Here is a 20,775-nt window from a genome sequence, read left to right on the forward strand (position 1 = left end):
AATCACGATGTAGTCAATAAAATTCCACCCTTATGCAAGCATGTTATGATATTTAAGGAAAAATGCTCAGCACAGTTCAAGTAATCTGCCACGCGGTTATTTCCTTCTGCCGGTTGGGCAGCTCAGAGCTTTAACAGCCTCCACAGCCTAGCAGACACCCCCTACACAAGGGATTAAGGATGGAAGTTGCAGTATTTCAATCCTGCCACTCCAAGGCATGGCTTTGTATTGAGAAAGAAATGAGACACAAACTCTATCTCTACGGTGTCCTCAATAACACTGAGAAACCCCCAGGATGTCTGTTCCGTAAATATTGGCTGCAGATTCCAGTGTAAAAATTAAACAGAACACATCCTCAGGTAAAATGCAGTATCTGGTAATTTCAGAACCAAAATATTAACAGAAATACTTAACTTTGTGGATTGCCTTTAACTATATAAAAAGTACTTACAGATGAATGTGGCCATTGTTGTTAAAAGAGGGCTTCTTCACCTTTTCAGTCTGCTTTTTAATTTAACCTTCATTTTAGCTTCTAAGTATGGATTATTAAATTTTCCAAAGGGATATAGATGAGCATAATATATGCATATTTGGTTGAGTTTATTTTAAGAGATACTGAATATTCTTCTTGTTTTGCTTACTTAAATTATATAACCAGGGGCCAAAAACAAAAAGAAAAAAACAAACCAAACCAAAAATCCCTGACAGCTTTGAGGTTGTGTTTACTTCTGGGGTGTTAGCATAATTGCTGTTTTAAAAAGCCTACATTTCAAATAGACAAATAGACCTTGGCAAAGCTTTTTCTACCTGTCATATTAAACAGAGTAGTTTTCAAATTGAGGGAGAATTCTCAAACTTACGGCTTTAAATTTTTGTTTTAATCACTTTGCTTAGAACTTTGCTTTTGCTTTTTAAAGAAGGAAGGCGAGCATCCAGTTTGAAAGGTAAAATGTGGCAAAATAATGATGAATGTACGAAAATAAGGCGGCTCTGCATCGACAATCTGTTGCTGTAAGGTTTGTGACTTACTGGCAGCATCAGCAGTAGTATTCATAGTCAAAGGGCTGGATCTACACAGAGCTTGTCTGTGTCTTGGGTTACTTTGTGTTGCCTCAAATTTAAGGGGTTGCAGTGACGGGTTGAGGGGTGCGTGGCATGGCTAATTAGGGCTCTGTACCATCCATGTTTTGGTTCCTTGTTCATTAGCAGCCATGAATGGTGCTGTGATGTGAACATAAACGCAGGCATTGTCCTCTGCTCTCCTTGAGAAGTTTGAAATCACGCAGAAAGAAAACCAGATGCTAAAGTGTGTGTGCATGTTTGATTCAAATTATCACATGGCCCTCTGTTGGTGCACATGTGCAAATTCCCGCATTGCCCATGTTGAGTTTAAAACCTCGAACTTATTTTATTGAAAAATTATTAAACTGAAAACAATCTTAATTTGGCGTTATTTAGAATTTTTGAATAGTTCTACTGGTATCCTTACTTTAAAAGATTTCTGGTAGATAGAAATGGGCCATCTTTATCATATGACTAGGTACCAATCGTAAAATCTAAAGGTTTAGGGTTTGGGAAAGGATGCATTATTCTCTTTGATGTAATTTTTTTCTAAATTAAAAATAAAGCCCCCAAATGTTTTCTAGTTTCCTGGAAAATTTATATACTGTATTACAGATTTTCACCTCTCAAAGAAATACCTACTTACAGGTGATATTAGGATATTGCACATATGAATTATAATTCAAAAATATTTCAACTTAATCTGAGAACAGGGACTGTAAAATACAGAAGTCTGGTGAATTGTGATCATCTAGGAAACATTAAACTATTTGAGCAACAGCTTAGAATGTGAATTAATGAAGGACTTAAAATTTAAACATGGAAGAAGTTCCTGAGCAACAGTAGAATTCAAAGCTCAGAGCATGTCTAATTGGTCCATCACTGAGTTTGCTGCTAAATAACAGAATGGGGCTATGCACACAGGAAGGCTGCAGCTTACTCTGCGTGGAGGTTTATACTCTTTTCAGCTGGGCCTCATTGGCAGCACCTTTTTACTCCCCTAAGTATCTTGATATTTCCTTTTTTCTTTTGGTGACGTAAAAGAAAGAACAACAGACTATGCTCTTGATAGAAAAGAAAAATCCAACAGCAAAGAACAATGACTATTTTCATTAAATTTCCATTTTAAAAGTATTTGATATTTGGACCTAAAAGAAATGCAAAATGAGTATTGATTACGTTGCTGCCCACCTTTAAATTATCTTATCCTAAAGTCAAACCTGGGTAGGACCCCAATCACTCAAGGAGGCTGCTGGTCTTTAGCAGGTTCAAAAGGCAATATCCTGGTCCTCCACCTTCTCCGTCCTCAGATCCACGGTGGGGAAACTGTAGGAAGGAATATGAACAGTGCAGGGGACAGGAGGCAGGGGTTCAGTTTTTAAAGAGCTAGTGGGCCATCTGAAGACAAGCACAGCCTTGACATTCAGCTCTGAAACTGCCTGCTGGAGGGGGTGAGACTGGAGCAGGAAGCAATGCTGTGTGGGCTGCACCGGGTTTGCCTTTGGCCCCAGCGTGGTCCCCAAAAGACAGGCTCCTTCTTAGAGCACATCACAGCACAGACTTCAAAAGGATAAGAAGTGACCATATTTAGAACTGACCCAAGTGCCAAGAGCAAGAATCAGGAGGCCCAATGTAAAAGCAATGGTTTTAAGTGCCCACTGCTCAGAGCTATTCCAACAGAGTCAGCATTCAGTGAGCCAGCAGATTACGCCATTCATAAACACCTGTGAAGGCTCCAGCGAAGTTATATAGGTTTCAGCTTGTGGAGTGTTGTACCCTTTTGGAACAAAGCTCTGTTTTTACAAGGACTCTTTAAAAATTATTTTATTTCTCCCATTTGTGCATCTAATGATATTTGGGGTGGTATAAATAATTTGCTTTATTTGTAAATTACTGCCTTTTATAGGTGGTCTTCATAAATTACATTTACTCAAAAATTTATTCTTAATTTTTTTTCACTTGACAAAGTGTATAAAAATATCTTAAATTTTCGTTTTCTCAGAGCTGTATTCTTTTGGTAACTGTGAGCAAAGATCATACAAAAGTTATTTTAACTATATTAAAATAACTATATCAATTCTACTATAATAATATAGAATTTTATTTTACCTCTAGACTGAAAAATTGATTTTGATGTGGAGTTGAACTTTAAAAGTTCACTTTTTTCTCAAAATTGTTTCAAGATCTTATGATATGGATGGCTTACATGTAAACATCTAAATGGTTTGAAAAATAGTTTAAGAATTTCTTTTGCCATTAATAGATAAATTTATTAATTTGATCTGGATAGTGAGTTGTCTCTTTTTATGTGACACAAGCATAGATGTGTTAAAGGCACACACACACGACACACATACAAACCACACACACACCTCACATATACACACACATATGCACATACACACCATGCACCCACACACGACCATACAGACACCACACACACACAACACACACACACCCACAGCCCACAGGTAGATGACTTGTGATGACTTTGGATGGGGGCTGTTTTCTTTCTTGTTAGAAAATAGGAAATGTCATATTTCTAGAAATACCCAATTATCTCAGTCATTTCTTTTATATTCATGTTTAAGAAAAAGATAAGCTACGACAAAACTTCCATCCTATAAAGAACAGATGGCTGCTCCTCTGCCTCCACACGGTGTCTTACCTTTGAGTATATGTCATAGTTTTGAGGAATATATGATTACTATCACTAAAGCAGAGTCCTGGGAACAGAAAGTCTGGGCAGCAAACACATGAACCCACTTGCAAGACTGGCTTTCCAGCCAACAGGCTGGCCCTGCAGGATGTGCCGGTGCCGCCGGCCTGCAGTGCCTGGCCTGGGGAAAGATCCTGGACTGGTGAAAGGCAGGACACCTGGGCTGCAGCTCCACCACCACCTTAGTGTGGGGCTAGAGCAATCAGCTCACCTCTCTGGATCTGGCTGTCCCCGGCTGCAGCAAGTTGAAGGCAGGGTTGTGCTGGGGTTGGTCTCTATGGGTTGGGGGCCTGGCCGAGGCAGAAATGGTGGCATCCGTATCGTTTTTTGCACCAGCATCTAATGTAATTGGAAGAGATGGGCCCAGGGAAGCACACTGCAGTATCAGGAGTGTGCTCACCTGGTGGACACCTGCTGTTATCACTGGGGCCAGGGCCAGACCCTGCAGTACAAGGACCCAAGTCCATGGTGGGGCTCAGAGGAAAGCAACAAGGAGGAGCCAGCATGTTCAATGAAAATACCCAAGGGTAATAGAGTTAGTGAATTATTTAATTCATAAATAAAATGGTTGCAGATGGAATGGAAAGAAATGACCAGTTATGTGTGTTTCCTGGGTAAAGGACAAGAAAACAATTTTGCAGTGTATCATAAGAGTTCTACAATATGTGGTGGATAAATAATATCTTTAAGGTGGGAGGCAGTGAGCATAGGAACAGCCTACTGAGTGGGTGGATGTTGACCATCGTGTGTGTGTGTGTGTGTGTGTGTGTGTCTGTATGTGTGTGTGTCTGTGTGTGTGTCTGTGTGTGTGTGTCTGTGTCCTTGTGTATGTGTGTGTCTGTGTCTGTGTGATGGGGTGTGGGGATGTGAAGCTGCACAATATGCCTTACAAGTTGGTTTGGGTCTTACAAGTTCATAATTACTCATTTTCTGTTGAGTTAAAAAACAAAACAAAACATTTTGACCCCACTGTGATTTCGCCTCTCCCCTCCCAACCAAAACAACAACAGCGTGACAAGGATCCACTGAGGGTCCACTGGGAGTCATTAGTCCATGTCTCCCAGTGCTAGAATTGGTGAATTTTCCCTGAGTGGCCACTTCAGAGTTGCAGAGCAGTCATGGTTATAAATAAGCAGAGTGACACCAGTTACACTGGGGTGAGAGGGATTAGGCATCCCTGTTTGGACCACTTGACCCCCAGTGAGATACCAGGGGCCAAAGGCCATGTTTCCATGGTTACAGGCCATGCTGGTCTTTGTCTTTGTGAGGAGAGTTAGTGAGAAGGTGCCAGATATACCTAAGCTCTCCTGTACCATCTGACATGACTGGAAGAGGCACTGCTCTTCTTGGCTGGCGAGCATCTTCTCAGCTCTGGATGGCACCTCTGGCTGGGGTCTCTTTTTGAGGCAGTTGACAGCAGTTTAGTAGATCCATGGATTCTATGATCTACAGATTCTGGGTTCAGACATGCCTTGCTCTGCACCTCAGCTGGCCTGGCAAATACCACTGCCATCTAGTGAAGATTTGGGTTTCTAGCCATGAGCCCAGGTGCCTGTGAGGATCTGCAGTGAAGCCTAGATGCTGGAAGAAGCTGCCGAAAAGGGAAGTCGAGGAGACAGCTCAAGCAGGTGCCTTACCCCGTCCATTGGAGCTTCCAGGTGCCTGATGCTCCAGCAGCTGTATGGATATCTGAAGCTCCTCAAAACCAAGAAGAAAAATGTTCAAAGAGCTGATTGTTATAATGCTGCTTACTTCAGACTTGAAGCCATCCTTGGATATCATCTGAAATGCATGGTTTTCCCAAAATGGAGAACCCCCCAAAAGAGGCTTTGCTCACTTTCATCTATTGAATAGGCAGAAAAAGAAGCAAAGAGTCGATTCCAAATTTCAAGAATTTAAATTTGTATGAACCCTTCAAACTCTAGAACTTGGCCTTCACCCAGCCTCACATCAGAAGTGCTCTCTACTCTGAGGTCATTCTGACAAACTTCATTTTATCAAATTCCATTAAATATAATTGCTTGGCAATCTACTGACAGTAGTGCTTTTTGCTGTGCAAACATTAAAAATTTCCACTGCCACCTGCCCAAATAGAAACTTTGTTTTTTTTTCAAAAAAAAAAAAAAAATCAAAATACGGTTCTAGTTCTGTTGACAAGGAATTTACCCCTAAGGTGGTATTTAGCAGACATACTGTATACTCTGGGCCTCTTACAGTTTTTACCAAAGCAGGAGTCATAGAAGGCTTTTATTTCTTACGATAAAATGATGAAAACCTAGTTGTTTTGAGCGTTCTTTGCCTGGAAGAAACAGCCCTTCACAATGACTTATTGTCCCTCTGGAAGATGGACAAAATGTAAGTGAATTATGAGGGATTTGTGTACAATCATCCCTTGAGATCTGAGGGGGACTGGTTCCAGGAACCCCATGGATACCAAAATTCAAACATGGTCAAGTCCCTGATACAAACTGGTGCAGTATTTGCAAATAACTTATGCACATCTTCCGTATACCGTATACTATAAATGTAATATCTCTAGATTACTAATATCTATTATAATGTAAATGCTACACAAATATTTGTTATACTGCATTGTTCGATTTGTGTTATTTTTTATTTTTGTATTGTTATTTTTATCATGTACTTAAAAAAATATTTTCATGAATTTGGCCAACTGTATTCCATTATTCCCTAGCATATGCATTTTTTTATTTTCGAGATGGAGTCTCGCTCTGTTGCCCAGACTGGAATCCAGTGGCATGATCATGGCTCACTGTAGCCTCGACTTCCCAGGCTCAAGCGATCCTCCCACCTCAGCCTCCCGAATAGCTGGGACACAGGCACACACCACCATGCTTGGCTAATTGTTTTACTTTTTGTAGAGATGGGGCTTCCCTGTGTTGCCCAGACTGGTCTTGAACTCCTAGCCTCAAGAGATCTGCCTGTCTCAGCCTCCCAAAGTGCTGGGATTACAGGCATGAGCCACTGCCAGGCCTGCACATGCATCTTTCTAGGATTAAAGTGAGTAGTGCAGGTGTCTCTTCTGGCCGTGGTGGGCCCTCCTTGCTGATTTTGACTGCATAAGCTGTGCTTCAGACTGGTAAAAATACAGGTTGGCCCGTGCCAGGCACATGGTTTAATTCCTGGATGTGCCCCTGGGCTGTACCATGTTGAATCCCAAAGAGCTCCCTCATCACCCAGCGTTTAGTGCATCCCTCCTTGCTGCCTGTCCCTCTTGAGTCTTGGTTTGGATGCCTCAGGTCTTCCCAAGGAAAAGGTCTCCACAACCCACTCAGCAGGAGAGGCCCCTAAAAACTGACAGCAGGAGAAAGACAGCCTTGAGCCCATTCATCCTGCCCATCCCTGACCTGGCAGGACGGGTGAGGGAGCCTAAACTGCCTCACACTGATCTCCACCTCCTCTGCTTGCAGCCCGGCCTGTCTTGCAAGGTCACCTGCCAACCTTGTAACATGCCTTGTAAACCACGCTTTATAAAATTTAAACATTTATTATGAGGATTTTAAAACATATATCAACATACAAAACATATAAACACAACAAAATAGAGAGAATGGTAAAATGAGGCCCCAGGGACGCATCGCCTGCCACGAAACTTCAACAGCCATCAGCTCAGTGCCATCTGCATCCCACTCCCACTGTGCACTATTTAGGAGCGGTTTCCAGACTTCCAGGTTTTGCCTGTTGCTCTTCTGTGGACTTGTGTGGGCCTGTCTTTGCCCTGGTGTGGGTCAAGCAGTGGCCTGGATGTCCAAATTCCTTCTAGACATGAAGGCACTCCTCACGTAGTGGGAATGAGGGCCTCAAGTTGGCACGTGGTGACTGTCCTTCAGGAACTAACTTACAAATGTGTTAGTGGAGCTCTAGAATTGTGCAGGTCTGGGTGGTGCCTCCGCCTCAGTGCTTAGAGAGCACACCATGTTCTTGACTAATAAGTTGCAGCCTTGGGCTTAACAGTGGTACCAAATATGGCCAAGTGGCTCAGGGTCCCGAATGTGCTCAGACGTCCTGGATTTGACTCTGTGGTCCCTGAGAAGCACTGTGAGCTGTGAGGAGGGGCAGGCCTCCTAGCCCTCAGGTGGGGAGGTGGGAGTCGTACATCCCAACCTCTGCTCAGTGTCTGGCAGGGCCTCTTCCAGCATCAGAGGAGCCTTCTGGAAATGGGTGTTCTCCCAAGTTGTTTTTAATAGTATTAGTCAGGGTTCTTCAGAGAAACAGAACCAAGAGTTTCTTATAATAAAAGAGATTTATTATAAGGAATTGGCTTGCATAATTCTGGAGGCAGGCAAGTCCCAAGATCTGCAGGGTGGGCCAGACCCAGGAAAGCTTATGGTGTCAGTTCCAGTTCTGATGCTGTCCTGCTTGAGACCCAGGAAAAGCCAGTGTTTCAGTTTGATCTGAAGGCAGGAAAAAATAGTGTCCCAGCTTGAAGACAGCCCAACAAGAGGAATTCTTATCCGGGGAGGGGTCAGGCTTTTTGTTTTATTCAGGCCCTCAACTGATTGGACAAGGGCCACACAAATTGGGGAGGGCCATCTGTTTATTCAGTCTACTACTGATTCAAATGTTTATTTTATCAAAAAGGAAAAAACTCTCACAGACACACCAGAATAATGTTTAACCAAATATCTGGGCATCTCATGGCTCAGTCAAGTGGACATACAGAATTCACCCTCCGAAATATACATAAACTCTAGACGCATTTACTAGAGTGGCCACTAGCTGACCTGAACCACTTGTAGGGATTTCTGTTTCCTAACAATATGGAAATATGGGATAAGGAATGATCAAATAAACTTGCCTGAAAGAGTCTGAGATGTTATTATTGTTCCTGTGGGCACCAAATAGAGAAACTTTTTTTTTTTTGAGATGGAGTTTTGCTCTTGTTGCCCAGGCTGGAGTACAATGGTGCAATCTCGGCTCACAGCAACCTCCGCCTCCCCGGTTCAAGCAATTCTCCTGCCTCAGCCTCCTGAGTAGCTGGGATTACAAGTGTGCACCACCATGCCCAGCTAATTTTGTATTTTCAGTAGAGATGGGGTTTCTCCATGTTGGTCTGGCTGGTCTCAAACTCCCGACCTCAGGTGATCCACCTGCCTCAGCCTCCCAAAGTGCTGGAATTACAGGCGTGAGCCACTATGCCCGACCCAAATAGAGAAACATTTTTAAATTCCTCAAATGTTTGTTTAGGGTTTACTATAGATGGATGCTAGAGTAGGGGTCTGAGCTATAAGACGGATAAACTGTGACTCTGCCCACAAGGAGAGCTGTAGGTAGGTCTTTATGGGGCTAAGTGGCAAGGGCCCATGGCTGTGGTTCGCAAGCTGGCTTAGGGTGTGGAGGCCCAGGTGGCCGCCTGCCCCTGGAATCACACCTGATATGGTCCCTCGAGGTGGGGGCAAGCCCGCAGCAGGACATGTAGCCACCTTACATTGATGCTTTTGAGTCACAGCCAGAGGCAGAGGCACCCAGGAGGGGAAACACGCTTCTGTGTCAAGGTGTTTCACCAGTAAAATGGAAAAGCCATGGGGTTTTTCCCCCTAATTTGCAAACAATAATAACATAATAATAATTTATAGATGTGATTTTTCTCAATTTAAGATTTGCTGTCACGGAAGTTCTAAAAAGTATATTGGTGCATGTTTCTATTTGGGTTTGACCAAATTAAAGAACAAATGGCAAATAAGTACTCTCAGAAAATGGAACTAGGCAGAGTAGTGCCTCTTTTGGGAAGTTGGGCTGAGAACGGAAGGTCACTGGTCAGGTGGGTGAGCTGTGAGGGCCTGGGGCATGGCAGGTGCCCCTGAGTCCCTCCTGCTTCCCACATGCTGAGAAGCCTCCTTTCATCCTCTGACTTTCCATGTCCATATGACTGATGGGATCATGGTACCCTTGCTTGGTCAGCCGCCTCACCCCTTCCTCAGGCTGCAGTTCTCCAGGGTCTCCTCTGGTCTCTGGGATAGAGAAACTGTTTTTTAAAGGATTGTTATTTGTAAGGAGGTGATGGCTGCACTATCTAGAGAACTGAGCTGTGACTTTTTTCACTGGAAGTAGCAACTCCTGTAATAGATGAGAACCTCATTTGCAGAATGGCTTATTAACTCAGGTGAGAGGAGAAAATAAGACTCACAAATAACAGCCAGAGGGGAGAATTCTGATGTCTGGGTGTTGACCACACCCCTGTCCCCCTCATTGCCCTCCCTCTCTCCCTCCTGCTGGACCCCCAGGGCAGGGGTGTGCTGGCCAATGGTTAACATCTGGCTCTCAGGACAAAAAAGTCATGATTTGAAGTTTTGTCAGCTTTTGTGCTGTAAAGAGCCACTGCCCTGCTGCAACTGGGAGATGGGAAGAGGAGTGCAGTAGCTCAGCTGATAGAGTCTACACCACACGGTACAGTGGATTCAACCTCAAGGTGCAGACAACAGCAATGTGTAATACAATCATTAGGAGGTGCTGCGTTTTTAGTACTTACCACCTTTGCTTGTCTTATAATTACATATACAGGGAGAGGGACACACTCCTTAGGTCTGTTCCCTGCTAAATTAGCCTTCCCTGCATCCTGCCTCCACTTGAAGCCCTCTCTCTTCCCTTGTGCATCCTTTCCTTCCCACTTCACTTCCTCTCTTCTTATTCACATCAACATGCAGTGATCGGCTTCTCCTGGTCCGTGGATAGTGATCTGGAAAAGGTTCATCAGTGCCCCCTCGTATGAAATCTAAACCCCTTTTCGATTCTTTTGCAGCCTGACCTCCTTCCCCCGCAGACTCTGATGCTTTTGGCTCACAGCCTCTCCCTGGAGGACTCCCAGTCTCGGCCCTGAAGGGTTTTCTCCTTTGGTTCTTGTGCAGTCCTCTTGTCTTCCCATTTTTGTTTCTGGATTTTTTCCAGTCTTGCCCTCCCCATCCACCCATTCATTAGTGTATTCCTTCATCAATTCTTAAATCAATTGTTTCATTCAACGGGTATCTATTGAACCCCTATTCTGTGCTAGGCCTGTGCTAGGATTGGGGATAGAGTGGTGAATTTTTTGCTTCCTGCTTCTTCAGTGCCAGTTGGGAAGACGGAGGAGAGAAAATACCAGGGGCCACACTAGTCATGGTGACGTGGAAATCAAGGATGGCTTCTCCCAGGAGATGATACTGAAATGGAGCCCAAATAATGGGTGGGATTGTCTGGCAGGTGGATGGGACATGTGTGTGTAGGTGTCAGTGCATGAGTGTGTGGGCCCATCTCGAGGAGGTGACAGAAGCAGAGTGCGCCTGTGTGGCTGGAGTGTGTGGAACCAGACGGGGTGTGGGGTCAGATCTACAGCTCACTGGACTTTGGCAAGTGTGGTGGGAAGCCACTGGCAATTTTCCAAAAGATTATCTTCTGTGTGCAGAAACCATTGGAAAAGTAAGAATGAAAGTAGAGGCAATTAGAAGACAATTAGGAGTGATGATGGAAGCTGAGACAAGCGTCATGGGCTCAAGGCAACTGAAACATCTACCCAGGTCTGTGTCGCTAACTGGTGGTGCAACCTGCCCATCTACCGTTTTGGAGGCCTCTAAGTGTAGCATGTCTCAAAATAAATTCATGATTTTTCCCTCTGGCATCTGTTTCTTGTTCATGTGTCACTGTTCATCCTCTCCCCAAATCTGAGACCCCCAAGTCATCCCTGAACACTTCCTTTTTCTAAACCTCTTACATCTGTTCAGTCACCAACCTCTAATTTCCACCTCTAAAGGGTTTCAAGTTTTTCTTCTTTTCCCTTCCTTTTATTCTGATTCATGCCCTCACCATTTTTTTTTTTTTTGGCCTTGATGATTGCAATAAACTACTGATCTTGCCAGAAAATTGCTTTGGGAAAGACTTTTCTTATTAAATTAGAGAAAAAAATGATATAGCCTCACTGAAATGTTTCAAACAATACACAAATATTTGGGGTGAAAAGTGAAAGTTTCCTCTCAGCTCTCTTCCTGACACTTACTAATTTTATTCTTCTCAGAGATAATCCCCAACAATGATCTGCTACTTATATTTCCAGGGTGTGTGAAAACACACACACACACACACGAACACGTCTTTTTCTTTTCTTTCATCTTCTTTTCTTTTACACAACACAAAACATTCTACATATATTGATCTGTGACTTGCTCTTCTAACTTTATATGCTTTGGAGATCTTTCAATATTAGTACCTATAATTCTGTCTCTTTTTTTGGCATTCACTTGGCAATCAAATTATGGGTGAACTAAAATTTATTCCAACAGTTCCCTATTGTTAGACAGGTAGGCAGTTTCTAATTTCTCACAAGTTATGAAATAGTGAATATTCTTCTACATTCATCTTTCCACTTGGAGAGATATTTTTCACTGTGTGTATAATAAGTTTATTCCTTTCCTTCTCTTATTGTCTTGGCTGGGGTTTTGAGTACAGTCATCAGTTCTGTTGGTGAAGGCTACGTTCTTGCTCCTGGCTACAAAGTGAGCTCTTCTGTATTCAAATATCAACAACATTTACTATTATATACATTTTTACAAGTTAAAAAAATTTTCCTATGATCCTAGTTTTTTAGAAATCTGAAATAGTTGCTGAATTATATCAGGTTTTTTTCAGCATCTAGTAAGATAAATATGCATTTTTCATCTTTTTCTGTAAATGTGGTGAATTATTTATCTTTCTAAAATACATGTCTGTCATCTCATCTGCCTAATTAAAAGCTCTGCTGCTTGCTTGCCTTGCTTACAGAATTCAATCCAAGTTCCTTATTATGAGTGTAAAAACTTTCAGTTTGGCATCATCTTACTTCTGGAGCCTCATCTCCTGCGCCCCTACCCCGATACTCCAACCATATGGAGAAACTTGTTTTCTCCCAAACCAGTTGCACTTTTGGGCTTAGCTCAAACTCTTCCCCTCTGGGCCCCTTCTCTCCTTCTCATCTTGGCCTAAAATAATGCTCTTTGGCCTTCAAGACTCAGCTCACATAAGCAAACAGTTCTGTCTTTCCTCTCCCATTCAGGCAGCTGGTGCCCTTTGCTCAGGGTCTCCAGAGCTCTGTAGCCTTCAAGTCAATCCATATGAAGTATGACTCTACCAGATGCCCAATGCCAGAGCCCCTGAGAATCCACGATGAATTGGATGAATGGTCCCCACTCTCAGGGAAACCATAATCTAGGTGGGCTTACATGTGTGTGGCATCAGACCATGAATTTTGATATTTGGTGTGTTATGAACTGAGTGTCTGTGTCCTCCCAGAATTCATCTGTTGGAATCCTAACCCCTAATTCTATGGTGTTAGTAGGTGAGGCCTTTGGGAGGTGATTAGGTCATAGGGGTGGAGCTCTCATTAATGGGATTAGTGCCCTTATAAAAGAGGTCCCAGAGAGCTTGCTTGCCCTCCTTCTACTATGTAAGAATGCAGCAAGAAGGCAGTCTTCTGCAACCAGTGAGCGAGTCCTCACCAGACACTGAATCTGACAATACCTTGATCTAGGATGTCCAGACTCCAGAATGAAAAATAAATGTTTGTAGTTTAAGCCACCCAGTCTGTGGTATATTTGTTATGGCAGTCTGAGCTGACAAGAACATGATGTAAGGCCATGGATTGTGGGACGGGTGTTCAGCCGATGTATTAGCCCATTCTTGCATTGCTGTGAAGAAATACTAAAGACTGGGTAATTTATAAACAAAAGAGGTTTAACTGGCCCTGCAGGCTGTGCAGAAAGCATGATGTTGACATCTGCTAAGCCTCTGGGGAGACTTCACAGCAGAAGGTGAAGCGGAGAGCACGCACATGGCAGAAGCGGGAGCAAGAGAGAGAGAAGGAGGGCGCCTACACTTTTAAACGACCAGATCTCACGAGAATTCACTCACTATCGCGAGAAGAGCACGGTGGGGATGCACGAAGAGGGTGGTGCTAAACCATTCATGAGAAACCTGCTCCCGTGATCGTATCGGGTCCCACGAGGCCCCACCTCCAACACTGGGGATTATATTTCAGCATGAGATTTGGGTGGGGTCCAGATCCAAACTCTATCAGCCAGCCTCTCCCAAGGCTTCCCTGGAGCAGGAGCCTGTGTTGAATACTTAATATGCGACGGAGTACAGAGGAATGGGAGCGGCTGCAGGGCACTGGGGGATGTGCCTGATCAACAGCGACTGGTCCAGAAGGTGACCTGGAGCCTATTTGTATACTACTGGGGATTACGAACATAATTCCATGCAGGCACATTTTGAACTCTGTTCTATTAGTAAATTCCTTGGTAATTGTTCCTTCCATGAACTATGTATGCCACAGCCCACCCAAAATCTTTAAAGGCTGTTTGGTAGTTGGAAAGCATTATTAGCAGACCCTTGAATTCTGTGTTCTCCTGTCCTTTCTCTTGACAGCTAATTACAGAAAGGTTTCCGTAAGAGACTCAACTTTAATGACAGCCATGAGAGATCATTATTAAGTCAAAACATTGTATAGCCAAATTTTACCAGCACATTTCCAAACAGAAAGCTAAACTCCTTAACACTTTCACTTGTCCCCACCTCTAATTAAAATTACATGGATTTATGAAAAAGAAAGGGGGAAGTGAATGGATCAACAAGTATTTTTTGAAAGCTCAATTACACGTCTTGTTCTGTGGAAGGTATTGTAGGTTGTTAAAGAGGTGCAGGGTGATTGCCTAAAAGGAACTTTTAATTCAGTTGAACGGGGGAAAAAATCTATGTTCTAAAAAGGTGTTAATTATGTGGTAAGAGATCAGTGGTGGGCTGGGGTTATCAGAAAATGCCTCGCCAAGGAGGTGGGATTTATTCTGGGTCTGGAAGGACTATCCAGATCTGGGTAGGTGGAGGAGTGGAGGGTATTCACAGCAGGAGAATCAGAGTGAGAAGCTCTTTGGAGGTGGGAGGGTGCACAGTGTTTGCCAAGGGGATGGGGAAGATGTGCCACTGAAGGATGGCTGTAGTCAGGGACACCTGACACTACATATCAGCTGTCATTTGTCTGTAACATGGGCTGTAGCCCCTTAGAGCTGGAATGCACTCAATCAGGGTTAAAATCCTTGAGAAGCAGGCTCTGTGTGAAGTCCTCCCATGGCTGGGATTTCCCTATTAAATGAAGTGACCAGTGTGTTGCTGGCTATTGAGCCTTGCACTCCATGACCTCTGTGATGGTTAATACTAAGTGTCAACTTAATTGGATTGAAGGATGCAAAGTATTGATCCTGGGTGTGTCTGTGAGGGTGTTGCCCAAGGAGATGAACATTTGAGTCAGTGGGCTGGGAAAGGCAGACCTTAATCTGGGTGGGCACCATCTAATCAGCTGCCAGCATGGCTAGAATATAAAGCAGGCAGAAAAACGTGAAAAGGCTAGACTGGCTTAGCCTCCAAGCCTACATATTTCTCCCGTGGTGAATGCTTCCTGCCCACGAACATCTGACTCCAAGTTCTTCAGTTTTGGGGCTTGGACTGGCTCTCCTTGCTCCTCAGCTTGCAGGCAGCCTACTGTGGGACCTTGTGATCGTGTGAGTTAATACTTAATAAACTCCCCTTTATATATATGTATCTATTCCATTAGTTCTGTCCCTCTAGAGAACGCTGACTAATACAACCTCCCTCCATCTGGGTGACATTTGCCCTCTCAAGCCTGGCAGAATGGAGCTCCTTCCTTACCAGAAGACAGTCCTTGAAGTAGCTAGAGGTGTTTTTCCTTAGCCTTCTCTTCTCCAAGCCAAACATTTCTCACTTCTTCAACAGTTGTGATCCCACTATATCTAGATTCTCTTATTGTTTATATTCTGCTTTGTAAATTAAATTTAAGACACCCTGCTCATAGTAAGGAATAAGGTTGAATTACTGTGTTGGCCAGATTTGGCCTATATTCTATCTGTAGAGTTTTGTCCTATCCTAACAATAATTTGGGTCTTTAGTTCATATGCCTGCATGACTAAGAGATAATTTAATCTTTGTCTAAGATATCACTACTCTTTTTTAAAGAAAAGATGGTAGTGCTTTCTTTATGGCTTATTATGACCTACAAGCAGAATTATTGACGGTTTTCAAAGTCACACATTCTTTTCTCAAAAGGCTGAATACAGACTCATGTCTACCCTGCACCCTTCTACCCCCTACTATATGCTATGGTCCACTTAACTACTATGAGTTTCCAACTCTCAGCCTCTGTCATGAAAATTCTGGCTTGTAATTGAGAAAGCCGGTGGAATTTTCACTGGGGATTATGTCACCCACCCAACAAAGCAAATGTCGCACTATAGAGTGATAGGGTAAATTCTGGTACATTTACACTATCAGGAATAGTACTAGGTAGCCATTTCTAAAAGTGAACTAGAGTCCTATTACAGTTGATTTGAAAAGATTTTTACAAGGAGTTGTTGAGTGAGAACAGCATGATGAAACAAAGCATGTGTATGAACCCATCCTTGTAACAGAAGCAATCACAAGAAAGCATGTATATATCCACAATTATAGTTGGAGACTTCAACAGCCCACTAGACAGAATAATCTAGTAATTGATACTACTAGCGATTGATGGAACTGCTAGACAGAAAATCAACAAAGATGGACAAAAGCTGAACAAAATAACCAACAGGATCTAATGGACATACATAGAGCCTTCCACAAAATCACAGCAGAATAAACATTCAAGTGTCCATGAAACATTCACCAAGATATACCATGTTTTAGGTCATAAAACAAACCTAACCAAATTTAAAAGAAGTAAAGGCATACAGAGTATGTTCTCTGATCACAATGAAATTCAATTTAAAATGGAACTAAATTAATAATTGATAATAGAAAAACAATAAGAAAATCTCTAAACTTTGAAATTAAACATGGCTGCAAATAACTAATGAGACAAAGGAGAAGCTTCAAAGGAAATACAAAAAAATGCATAAAATTGAATGAAAATGAAGCCACAACATGTCAAAATATATGGGACATAGCAACAGTGCAAAGAGGAAAATTTATAGCACCAAATGCTTACCTTAGAAAACAGAAAAGTTCTTCAATCAGTAATCCAACTGTCTACCTCAAGAAACTAAAAAAAAGGGTTAAAGCAAGCAGAAGGCAGGCAATAACAAATATAAAAGCGGAAATCAATAAAATTAAATATAGGCAATCAATTGAAAAAAATCAATGAAAGCACAATCAGATTTTTTGAAAAAAAAATTGATAAAATTGATACACCACCTGGGCGTGGTGGCTCACACCTATATATATCCCATGCACTTTGGTAGGCCAAGGTGGGAGGGTCACTTGAGGCTGGGAGTTTGAGGCCAGCCTGGGCAACATAGCCAGATCCTATTTCTGAAAAAAAAAATTTTTTTTTAATTAGCCTGGCATGGTGGCAGGATGCCTGTAGTCCCAGCTACTCAGGAGGCTGAGGCAGGAGGAGCACTTGGACTTGGGATTTGGGGGTTGCAGTGAGCTATGATTGCAGGACTGCACTCTATCCTGGGCAACAGAGAGAGATCCTGAATAAAAAAAAAATTGTTAAACTTAGGAAGATTGACAAAAATTAAAAAAACATTTTGGCAATATATTAGTTTCTTGTTGCCAGTCTAACAAATGACCACAAATTTAGTGGCTTAAAACAACAAAAATTTATCTTACAATTCTGGAGGTCAGAAGTCTGCCCTGAGACTTACAGGACCACAATCAGGGTATCTGCAGGGCTCATTTGTTCTGGAGGCTCTGGGGGAGAGTCTGCATCTTGTCTCTGGAAGCTTCTAAGGCTTCTAGCTGTGAGAATGCTTGGCCTGTGGCCACATTAATCTCTGCTTCCATTATCACGTCGTCTTTTTCTCATCTGTGGTCAGATTTTCCTTTGCTTATCTCTTATAATGACCCTGTGGTTACATGTATGGGCCACCCGATAATCCAGAATGATCTTTCTATCTCAGGATGTTACTGAACTGAACTGGGGTCTGCTCACCCGGTGCAGTAGGGCCAAATATTTATTGAGGGTTGTAGTGGGAGAAAGGAGGGTGTTAGTGGGAGGGTATTTAAGTGTAAACCTTACTTGTAAGGGTGCCAAGTAAGGAGAATTGGGTTGCTTACGCTTGAGACCCGACCTCCCAGATGGCTTAAAGGTAAGGGTTTATGGAGACAGGGAGGCAAAAGTTATAGGCAAGGTCATAAATCAACACAGGGAGGCTATACATTGGTTTGACTTAAAAAGACAGGACACCTCCAAGCAGAGGCCCGCAGATCATAGGTGGATTCCAAGATTTTCTGATTTGTGATTGATTAAGGAGGCAAAGCTTTGTCTAAGAATGCGTGATCAGCAGAAAAGAAGGTGAGCTCTGGTTCATAGGCATGATCTTCTCCAGGCCCCTCAGGAAGAAATTTAGAACAAAGAATAGCAATCAGAGTTGAGTCCTCAGCTTCTCCTTATCTGAGATCTGTGTGCCAGTGGCTCCGTTTGGTGGGGTCTAGGTTTATGGAAAACAACTCAGGGACATATTTTAAGATGCTGTCTTTGGTTTTTACAGGGAACCAAACATCCTGTGACTTCAGTTGGTTTGGCTATTATTTTTTTGTTGTGGTGGTTTATTAAGTTTTTATTTACTTTTTTAGGACTAGTTAAGTGCCTGGAATTTTTTTGAATGCACCTAAGATTAAAAAAATTATGTCTGTGGGGGCCCACAGGCTCCTGAGAGGGGTTCCTGCTCTGTTTTAAGGATCCTTAACTTAATCATATCTATGATGTTTCAGTTCAGTTTCAGTTCAGGGTCTTCCGTGAAGTTATTAGATGTCAGCTGGGACTGTAATCGTCCGAAGGCTTGACTGGAGCTGGAGGGTCCACTTCAGGATAGTGAACTCCCAGGACTGGCAGGTGGTATCTGGCTATATGCAGGAGGGCTCAGTTCCTTTCTACATGGCCTGCTCCATGTTTTTCCCATAGGGATTCTTCAGTGTCCATATGACATTGTGGATGGCTTCCCCCAGAGTGTGCAGCAATCAAGGCAGTAATACGTTTTATGACCTAGCCTTGGGAAGCACACACTGCCACCTTCACAGTATTTTACTGGTCACATGGGTCAGCCCCATTCAGTGGGGGAGGGCACTCTATAAGGGCACAGATGCCAGGAGGCCTCAGAAACATAAATGTTTTTGCTATGGGTATAGATTCGTGGGTTTTAGGCTGGAAGAAACCACAAAAATACCCTGGTTGACAGTAAGAATCAGTCCCATTGATGATAAAAGATGGAATCTAAAAGCTTAATAGGGACAATTTTCTTCTGCAAAGAGGTAGATGGGGTGGCATGAATTTCTTGTGTTAGAGACAGTTTTAACAGATGAACCCTCAGGTGCCAAGTCAGTTAACCAGAGCTGGGTTGACAATCAGTAGGGATTTAGGAGGGAAAAACCCAAGGCAAGGAAAGTCCTTGTGAATGTGACCAGGTGGAGAAACAGGTAGATGATGATTTGCCAACTACATGTTCAGGAGCTGAGCTGAGGCCAGAGTCGGCAGCTGGTATTTCATCTCCAATGGGCTACTTAGGGTGGCTTTTTGGGCTCAATGGCACTCAAGAACAAGTCCAGCATATTGGCTGGTGGTAGCAGGACCTTACTGACATTCCATATGGAGTGGAGCTGGAAGCAGTCCTGTGAGGTCTGGGTGACACTCACACATCCTGTAAGGATGGAGAAGCAATGGACTAGGGAGCTGAGACCCCCAAGACCATCATTCTTGCCCAGGCTTCAGAGACAACTGGACTTCTTCTTGGTCATTCACACCAGACCGGAGATGGCTGAATGGTTATTCTGTAAGAGCAAGGAGAGAGAAGCCAGCTCCAGGAATTAAGGGCATGTGGCATGGGATAGAATGCAATTCAAGCGTTCAGAAATGGTCCAATCCAGTGAAATGGAGGCTTGTATTGAGACTGAGGCCCAAGGCTGAGAGAAGGCTGTCTCTGTCGAACCAGAAACAGCACTGAGAACCTGGCTGGTGGCACTGGCTTCAGCTGCACAGAGAGGGGGTCAGCAGGCCACACAGGGTCATCCTGACCAGCAGTCTTTTTTGTGGGGTGTGGTGAAGAAAAGCAATGCTCAAGGGTAGATAACAAATTTTCTAAGACCGAGCAGCCAGCTTAGTGGCAGAATGAAAATGAGAATAGAAATGGAAGGATACTGGAATGAAGATGGCTGCTTAGTTTTATCTACCTCACCCACCAGCTAGAACGTGGCTTTAGCCGTAATACCAATATGTATTTTTGGAATATTCCTTTGCTCTTTTCCTCTGACTTTGGATAGCAGATGTGGTCTATTGCATTGCTGTGATTTTCAGATGAAATCAAGCACCGTGGTTTACTTTTAACCAAACCCCAGTCATACTTCCTCTCTCTGACTCAGCTTCCTTGTCGTACATAAGACTGATGACACACGCCACCAGCTCACATTTACAAAGGCGTCCTAGGTCTTTTGATGAACACCTATATGGCATTTATATTAATATAATTTTCTCTGTGAGAGGAGAGATTTAAATGAGAGTTGTCTTAGTAGCTGAGGAAACAGATACATGATTAGGGGAATAGCTAATTTCTTGCCTGATGTAACGTATGGAAGCTGAGAAAAGCTTGGAAAAGGAGGTTGGAAAACTGAAAGTGGGTGGGCACCGCTTTTCACACCCAACCCTCTTTCCATGCCCAAAACACCATGGGGCATCCCCTCCTCACAGGGCCTGTGTGCCAGGCTGGGCTAACATGCATTCCGGCTCAGAGTTGGCTTCACCCTTAGCAGCAGGTACTGGGACTCTGTGGACACATGGACAACTTTACTTAACTCTAAATCGGGGTGTCCAATGTTTTGGCTTCCCTGGGTCACATTGGAAGAAGAAAAATTGTCTTGGGCCACACATAAAATAAATACATTAACACTAATGATAGCTGATGAGCTAAAAAAAAGAAAATTCACACACACAAAAAATCTCATAATGTTTTAAGAAACAGAACGGCTTCCAACCAGTTAGTAAGCTC

The 20,775-nt window shown here is 43.1% G+C and overlaps 1 protein-coding gene across 3 annotated transcripts in view; it reads left to right on the plus strand.

The window, feature by feature from the left end:
• SHC3 (SHC adaptor protein 3) overlaps window positions 1-20,775 on the plus strand; it is a 171,658-nt gene that overhangs the window by 3,221 nt on the left and 147,662 nt on the right. The gene's annotated exons all lie outside the window — the stretch shown is intronic.

Source organism: Nomascus leucogenys, chromosome 1a (assembly GCF_006542625.1).
Source record: "Nomascus leucogenys isolate Asia chromosome 1a, Asia_NLE_v1, whole genome shotgun sequence".
In the NCBI taxonomy this organism is placed as follows: domain Eukaryota; kingdom Metazoa; phylum Chordata; class Mammalia; order Primates; family Hylobatidae; genus Nomascus; species Nomascus leucogenys.